The sequence below is a fragment of the Gossypium hirsutum genome, chromosome D03 (assembly GCF_007990345.1).
Source record: "Gossypium hirsutum isolate 1008001.06 chromosome D03, Gossypium_hirsutum_v2.1, whole genome shotgun sequence".
Lineage (NCBI taxonomy): Eukaryota > Viridiplantae > Streptophyta > Magnoliopsida > Malvales > Malvaceae > Gossypium > Gossypium hirsutum.
The window spans coordinates 45,544,912-45,554,431 of NC_053439.1; the positions used below are offsets into that span (position 1 = coordinate 45,544,912).

The 9,520-nt window shown below is 32.1% G+C and overlaps 1 pseudogene; it reads right to left on the bottom strand.

Annotated features, from left to right (window-relative positions):
* Positions 1-278: 278 nt before the first annotated feature.
* Positions 279-2,677, bottom strand: LOC107949953 (zinc finger CCCH domain-containing protein 40-like; annotated as a pseudogene).
* Between the last annotated feature and the right edge of the window lie 6,843 nt (positions 2,678-9,520).

Sequence of the window (9,520 nt, forward strand, 5' to 3'; positions counted from 1 at the left end):
ATAATTTTGGTTATTATTATTAACATTTTCAAGTTACGTGCTTTTTTGCTATTATTATACGTTGTTTGGTTATTTGTGTAGTCATATGAGAAAAAAAACTTATTTATAATTAAGTATGTATTATAATAGTTACATATAATAAAATAAAGAATAGTTAGTACAAGTTAAACTTGAAATTCTAAGTATCTTAATAACTTATAGAAAAAATAAGATTTCTTCAAAATAAGTGAATAAATTTTCTTCTCTTTACTAAAAATAAGTTGTGAGAGTGGCTATATATTACTAATTAAATTAGTTTATTGAAAATAAAATAAAATTATTAAATAGTGTTTAAGAAACATAAAACAAAGATAATTTTAACTACTTAAGGGTTGATCAGTCGTAATCCAAAGACACTATCTTGGATGGAACAAGTGCGCCCATTCTTTGAGAATCCATGGAGGGGTAAAAGGCTCTCTCTTGCTGAAGTGGGGGTGGGATATTGAAGTAGTGCATTGGTTGTGGTTGACTGCCAGATGGTTGAAACTAGTTCTGCTGCTGAGATATAAGTGCTCGTGGTAACATTCCGCTATGAGCTACAGTTGCTGGCTGCTTTGCTCCTTCCGAAGTTTCTGACTCAAGTTTTGGAGCTTCTGGTTTACCCCACATAAGCTTCAGCCTCAAACCCTTAATAACCGGCTTATTAGAGAGCTCTTCTGCAACCTTCTCTGCACCTTCTCGGGTTGTATAGGTCACAAATGCACATGCTTTGTTAAGAACCATCTTTATGGACTCGATTTCACCATGGGCAAAGTTGTCTCTTAAATCCTGCTCATTGATCCTTTTATCAAGCTCACCCACGTAGGGGGTTCTTATGCTTTCATCCTAGGGAGGTTCCAAAGAAGGCATCTCACCAGCCTTGTTGAGTAGCTCCAGTGCCACCGGATCATTAACCTTGAGATGTTTAGAACAGAAAGGAAAGAAATGAATGGGTAAATAACGGGCTTTTAACCAATCAAGCATGCCAAGCACTAGAATATAGGTTGCTCAGTTGTGTAAGCTATGCTTTCTTGAGGTACCCATGTCCGACACATTGGGATATGACCTCCAAGAAGACTCCAAATACATGGAAACATTATAAGTCTAATCATAGCCAAGCCAGACCCATGCCTATTTCCGACACACCCATGTCCAAGGAACATAGGTTGTAAGCATAGGTCTTTAATAGGAAATGAAGTTTGTCTTCATGTCAAAACATCAGCAACAACATTTTTATAAAAAATTTCATTAAACTGAAGTTTACCTAATCACATGAAGGAAGACAGGTTGACTGGACTATCAGTTTATTTACTGGAAAGTACTATAAATAATTCTAATGTATTGCCATCCTGAGTGATTGGCCATAAAAAGGAGGGAAAAAATTCAAGAGGCATCTGCCAGTGCATTAGCATGCAACAAAAACTAGAACAAATGTCATGGATAATTAACTGAGCAAATCGGATAGCTACAGTCCACCTCAGTCATATATGAGTAATGCATTTTACTTATGTACGAATACTCTACTGATAGCCAATACATTGCAAGCACCTTTTATGCACTAGTCAACAAAAATATATAAATCACCAACAATCGGACTTACCCATAGTAACAATCTTTAATATTTTGCTAAGACAACTCCCCAGTTTCGGGCATCTCATGCCTGTAAATGCCTGTAAGGGCACTCAACACCTCTTGTGCACTCATCCCCCACATAGAAACTGCAAATATGCGCTCGATTTCTTTTGTAGTAAGATGATGTTCTTTGCAGTTTCAGGATCGTGTCACTTGGTCGTACTTTTCCATAAGAGGACTCATAATCTAAACCAGCTCTTGCCTGCACTCCATGAATTATTTAAGTTAGCATAAAACGAAATTATGAAGAGGAAAATGAAATAGAAGTGATTATGGTGATCAATTAAACAGACAAGTTTAACATATTGTGCTACATCGACAAGATATTTATATCTACGTACATATAGTATAAGGCTACAAGGTTCATACACATATGAATTGAGGCGGGGAAGGGTGCACAGATGGGTAAAAGGAGAAATGATGAAGCACTGGCTCCTTACTTTTGTCAAATACAATAAAGCTGAAATCGTACTGTTACTCCAATACTTGAATTCGTTTCAGTTTGCCACTAGATAATATACAAGGAAGCTTATTCTAAAAGTTGAATATGTCAAGAAATTAACCTCAAAAGGGGAAAAGAGCAAAAATTTCAATCACAAAGCAATCAAATGGAACAAAATCATACTCCCATTCAAACTTCAACAGTCATTGTTAATTTGACAAGAAATATACAAGTGAAACTATATATAAAAAGGAAAGGTAATCTCCTAATTTCCTAAATTTTAGCTTGTTGTAATCTTAAATCAATGTATAATCAATGTTTAAGATTTATACATATCTTAACACTCCCCCTCAAGCTATACGCTCTTAGCTTGTTACATATATATCCAATCTAAGGTTTCCTAAGAGCTTTAGTGAGGATATTTGCTAGCTGATCAATAGAATCAACGAATCTAGTTGCAATACACTTCGCCTCAATCTTCTGTCTAACGAAGTGATAATCAATCTCTATTTGTTTCGTCCTCTCAAGAAACACTGGATTTGCTGCAATATGTAAGGCAGCTTGATTATCACATATCAACTGCATTGGACTGACAATCTCACACTTTAATTCTTGAAAAAATTGTTTTAATCACAAGTGACTAAAGCCATGGCCCGATACTTCGGTTTTGCACTTGACCTTGCTACAACTTCTAGTTTTTACTTTTTCAGGATATTAGATTCCCGCCAAAGAAAACACAAGATCTTGAGGTAGATCTTCTATTAGAAGGATATCCTGCCTAGTTAGCATCAAAATATTCGACTATTTGTGTATTGCCCTTATCTTCGTATAACAAACCTTGTCTAGCTGCACCTTTGATGTATTGAAGGATACACATCACTGCATCCTAATGATTGTCATAGTGAGTTTGAAAATTTTACTTACTACACTTATTGAAAAAGAGATGTCCAATCATATGATAGTAAGATAGTTCAATTTTCCAACCAACCTTCAATATTGACTAAGGTCTCTAATCGAATCCCCCTGTCATGGAACAAGTTTAACATTAAGGTCTATAGGCGTATCAACAAGTTTACAATCCAACATCCCTGTTTCTTCCAAGATATCCAACTATGAGTACTGTTGGATCTAATGCCTTAAGTGTAGTATTTTCGTCTAGGTACACTTGTAATTTTTCGAACAGATTGGTTAATAAAATTATTCATGAATTACATTAATAATTTGTAGATTGTCCTCGTACGATTTTTGCACCCAAAGCAAAATGGAAGCAAATGTTATTCACTGGTTGTCTAATGTTTAACTAATATTAAGCGGTATTATGTGACTGAGTCATGATACAAAAAGATAACTTATATTAGTAGATGAACTTAAACATGTCCTTAGTCTAATCGAAAATGAGCAAACCGATTGAAAGACTAATATGTCGTCTATAAAGTCCAATCGGGGAGATGCCTTGTCTTTAGCATCGAAGCGAATGATTCCCAAAAGATAGAGACATAGATGTGATTGACTAGACTCAAAATACATCGAACTGGACCCAAATAGAATAGATTCTAAATTCGTTTATGGATTTTTTCACTTGTGACGTTCATAGTGTGGTATACCTAAATCTTGAGTGGATGGCGGACTATGTTTATGTGACTCGTACACTTTGATGTAAGTAAAAGCCTGAGTTCGAATAGATAAGGAACCAAAAGCTGGTGCGTTGCGTGTACGACTTCTGTCGTACGTAGCGGCATTCACAACAATGGAGTTCATAGCTCAAGACATGGTTAAATGATATCCTTTTATTGGCATTACATGATTGAATAAAAAGTAAACGTGGCCACAGGTTGTTCGTCTTTGTGATGAATGACTTGATTACTATTTAATAGTAGTTGATTTTTCATGAAGGAAAATGTAATGGTTACCATGAGATAAAATAAGATCATATTAGGAGAGCAGATATTATCTCAAAGAGATTAAGGATATCCTATAAGGGTAACACACTTATGACAAGGTCATTAGACGAGTACTAAATAGATGCTTTCATAATGACACGTCATTAAGGAGAGCTCAGTCATGATACTATAGTGGAATGACTTCATGACTAAATGAGTTTATAATAATAGGTAAAAAATTAAAAATTAATTATAAATCATTTGATCCCTAATTAAATATGTCCAATTGGTCCCTCCGCTAGCTTGTTGAAACCAAAAATGAATTGCACTTTTAAATCGAAATGTATAGAATGAATAGAAATAGATAAATGGGAAACATTCAAGAATAATTATGGTTTTCTCCGAAATAGAGAAATTGAATCATTTAAAAATAAATGTAAGTTTCTCAAAATGGAAATGAAAATGAAAATAAAAAAATGATACATTTGCAAATGTACATGGATTACTCAGAAATGGTCAAAAGAATGAGTTTATGTTTTTAAGCTATTTTGAAACCCAAAAATGAAAAATAAATCATTCGATGGCCACGTTCCATATTTATCAATTCACACAATGTCAATATGAGGATATCATTAACTCTTTAATTGAGCTATGAATTCCAATGTTGCTAGTAAAGCATGCCATACACAAGTCATGTACCCAACATACCGGCTATGTGCTCGATCATCTTTAAAGCATAAACATTTACTTATATTAAAGCACATGAGTTGCATACACATGGTCAGTTATTAACTCAAGATTTAGGTAAATCACACCATGAACGTCACAAGTGAATTAATTCACAAACAGAGTCAGAATCAATTCATCTTGGGTCTAGTCCAATGTATCATTCTACTAATTAATACATCTATGTCTCTACTCGTGGAGTCAACTGCTCTAATAACCAAGACTAGTTATCTTCCAGATTGGAATTGTAGACGACATAATAATCATTCTCAGTATTTAAATCAAATGCTCACTTTGATTCTTTTACGAGATTATGGATTCATTTAAATTATCTACTGAAGTAAGTTGTTTTTCTCGCAATGTAAACGTTTTTACAATGCAACTTATCTTCAGTTTGAACTTTAGACAATCAATGAGCTAATATTTGTTTGTCACAATTTTGCTATGTATGCAAAATATAAAAGATAGAAAATACAAAAGACATAATAGTGAAATGTGAAATTAACTTTATTTATTTATTCATCATTCAAATAAATATAAAACATATACATGATTACTAAAATATTGGCACATTTCCCAACACCAAAATCTACCATTTTACACCATTTCATGATGTCAAATACCAATGTTTCCATATCACTTATTAAGTCAAACAATATATCATCCCAAACACATTATTTCAACCTTTGAATCATTCAAATTTTGGCCATTCATTTGCCACAAATATAGCTTACCACGATGACCTTATACTTATTCACATATTAAACATCATACTAAAACATCCAAATCCAACATCAATATTGGTTCAAACTCATGAACCTACAAAGTAAACACATTTATGTTACAAGTTCCATATGTATATCATGAAAACATTCCAAGCAAGCATTGCATATATGAACCATTCTCCTTGACATTCAAAGATAGACTCTTTTATATATCAAAACCTATATACATGCCACATAACCCAGCCTAAAACGGTCAAAAGCCTACCGAGACTAAGCTGGATAATGTGAGCCTTGAAGATGATCCAATAGACACGTTTCACAAAATGCCAACAATAGAAAACATAGAATGAAACAGAGAAAGCATTAAATATGCTTAGTAAGTTCATATAATCTAAAACAATAAACTCACCTTAAATCACAATTAACATAACGAACTAGCTAATTATACAACTTTCTTGTCACCACATTTCACATATACAAGGTGAGTATACCACATTCCATCATATAATACTTCATTTCAGTTCATACTATATAATTCAATACCAATCCATCATAACATCCATTTAATTCAATTAAATGTTGTTTGATCAGTATCATCAAATTTTTATCTATTATAGTTACATTATTCAATCATCATATAACTTATCAATCTAGTTCATTGCCATTCATTTAGAATCATTCATTGTATCTTATTTATATCATTCCAACAACATATAACATTTCCAATTAAACACATATCACCATTATGTCATTTCCCTATTTCATTAATTGATTAACCCGTTAAACTATATCAAATGTAACTTGAATACTCGGGTACCTACACCACACCAAAGAGCATTGTAGTGCTAGCACCGAAGTGCAAATAGAGACACCAAAGTATAAATAGGGGCACCGAAGTGCAAACAGGGGCACCGAAGTGCAATCTCCTACGAGCGCGCAACTAACCCTATTGGCATGTAAGTCGTATCCTAACTGTTTACTAAGTTCAAACGAGCAATTATATAGAACTCAAAACCTTTACATTGCCGTAGCATTATCATGAACCATATCATATATCAACAGACTATATTCATTCAATATTTCACATTATTTGTAATTATCACATTCGTAGAACTTTGCAATTTAGTCCAAAACTCACCATATGTACCATTTTGCAAATAATTCAAAATATAATATATGTTCAAAAGTCTCTAATCGAGTAAATATCCATTAAAACATAAACTTCCCATATGAAATTACCTAATAAAATCAACTAGCAAATTGAATCGTACGGACTATTCAGCAACTTTTTGTTTTTCCCAATTATTCTCTCGTCGATCCAAATATTGATCTATAGGATAATTAATTTCAAATAATCAATTCAAATACCTTATATTGTCTAAATATATGCATATTCACTTTTAATTTCATATTACAAAATTTTCCTAAACTTTTACATTTTATTCAATTTAGTCCTTAAAATCGAAATTATCATGTCTTTCACATTTAAACCCTATTTTACAACCCTATTTCAATTAGATCCTTCTAAAACCCTCTAAATTTAATAATTATAGAAATTTCGAGACAATTTTGAAATAATTACATTTTAGTCCCTAAACCCAAAACTAACAAACTTTATTTTACAGTTTAGTCCATAATCAAATCTAAGCTTACAATCAAGCTATTTAACATCAAAAATGTAAAAAAAACCATCAATGGCAACATTTTAAAACTTTGATAGTTTTACGATTTAATACTTGGGTTAGCTAGATTAAGCTACAATGATTTCAAAAACATAAAATTTACGAAAAACGGGTTTCGTTTTAACTTACATGCAAGAACAAAAGCTTAGTCGAATTCTTTAAGTTTCAAAATTGGTGATTTCGGCAATGGAGAGAATAAAAGATGAAGATGGCTTGGTGTTTTCATATTTTTTTTTATGTTTAAACATATCTTAATTACTTAATAACTTATTTTTAACATATATCTTAATACAAAACCAAGCACTAACCTTCCCACTAACTTAAAAGTGGGTAATTTTTCACTTAAACCCTCAAACATTTATTAGTTAAGCATTTTAATTAATAAAAATTAATATAGATTAATTTTTATGATTTTTATAATTTAATCCTTATACCTTAATTAACCACTAATTCAGTAAGATTACCTAACCAAAATTCAATTCAATTATACAATCACTCAGTTAGGGGTGAGTATTCGACCGAGTCAAATCGAGTCAAAAAGTTTCAAGTTAGTTGAGTTGACAAATCCTATTTTAGCAACTGAACTCAATTTGAATTTTTTTCGAAGCAAATCAAATCAAGTCAAAAAATTTTGAGTCAAGTCGAGTCGAGTTAACGAATCCTATTATTTATACTCAATATTGTGTTTACATGGACTGATTATTTAACTAGTAGACAAAGTACAAGATTATTTAACTACATAAACAATATAATGGTTTTACCTTTTAACTTAATAGGTAAACATTTATCAAAACGATGTAGTTTTGCCTTTTAACTTAATGATTTTGACTTTTAACTTTAGAAAAGGTAAATATTTATCAAAACGACGTAGTTTTGCCTTTTCTTATTTAGATTTTCGGATAACTCGAATTGTGTAATTCATATTCGAGTTTACAATTCGAGTTAAACCGAAAAACTTGATTTTTTATTCGAGTTGATCCGAATAACTCAATTAACTCAAATAACTCAAACTAGTTAATTCAAAATTTGAATTTTTATCGAGTTTTTCGAAACGAATCGGATTTTGCTCACCCCTACACTTAGTAAGTATTTAATAAAAAATTTTACGAGCTTGGTTTATGGAAATGAGATCCTGATACCTCAATTTCCAAAATCACTGACTTTAGGATCAAACTACTTATACTTTAACTAATTGCCCAATTAACAAATTTACCAGATCAAAATCCAATATAACATTCTAGTAAACTAGTAAATATTATTAAATTATACTTACTGACTCGATCATCAAAATACGGGGTTTCAAAACTACCATTTTTGGTATCACTAAAAAAAAGAGTTGTTATAGTCCTCTTGTGGTTTCTTGTCTCCTTAATATTAACTATTGTCGCACTGTTATCACAATACAGAGTGATAGCTTTTCTTATACCAAAATCGAGTTCATGATCCGTAAGGAACTTTCGAAGCTATATTGCTTCTTTGGTAGCCTCAGAAGTAGCCACATATTTGGCCTCCATAGTGGAGTCAACATTACAACTTTGCTTTACACTTCTCCACATAATGGACCCACCGCCTAGGACAAAAACATAGTTTGATGTCGATTTCCTCAAATCCCGACACATTTTGAAGTTATAATCAAAATATCTGATAGGAGTAAGATCTCTTCCGAAATACATTATCATATAATCCCTCGTTCTCCGTAAATACTTGAGTATATGGTTATGTGTTTGTCAGTGTCTTGGTATTGGATTAGCCTGATATTGACTTACCAACCCTATTACAAAACAAATATTTGAGCGTGTGCATAACATAGCATAAGGAACATTGTGCCTGAGTTGGGAAATTTAATGCATGAGTTAATTACTAGAGGGCCAACCATATCCCAGTTGTGTTGTAAAAATATTGTCAAGTATCCATCAGAACTTGAAGCTTTAAGAGATCCTAATTCAAACATTGTTTTTTTTTTAAATCTCCTCATAAATGAATGGGGGATTTAACATATATTTTAAATTCTCCACTATCCTTGGAATCTCTAATCCATCTAAGAAGTTTTCAATGTCGTGTACACTATTTGGATCTAGTTGATTATAAATGCTTTTGAGATAACCTTTATAAGATTTTCCAATATTCTCTTGATTCTCACATAACTTACATTTATGGTCCCTAATTGTATATATCATATTCTTATTTCTTCTTTTATTAGCTATAAGATAGAAATATATGGTGTTCCTCTTTCCTTTAATGATCCAATTTGTTCTTGATTTTTGAAGTCACGGAATCTATTTTTCTTCCAGTACTTTCTCCAACTTTGATCTAATGTATCTTTCATCTTCAATGGATTTAAGGTCCTTGATACTAGCTTGGGCAATTTCCAATTTCTCCATTAAGGCTTGTTTTCTCTTATTCGTGTCTCCAAAA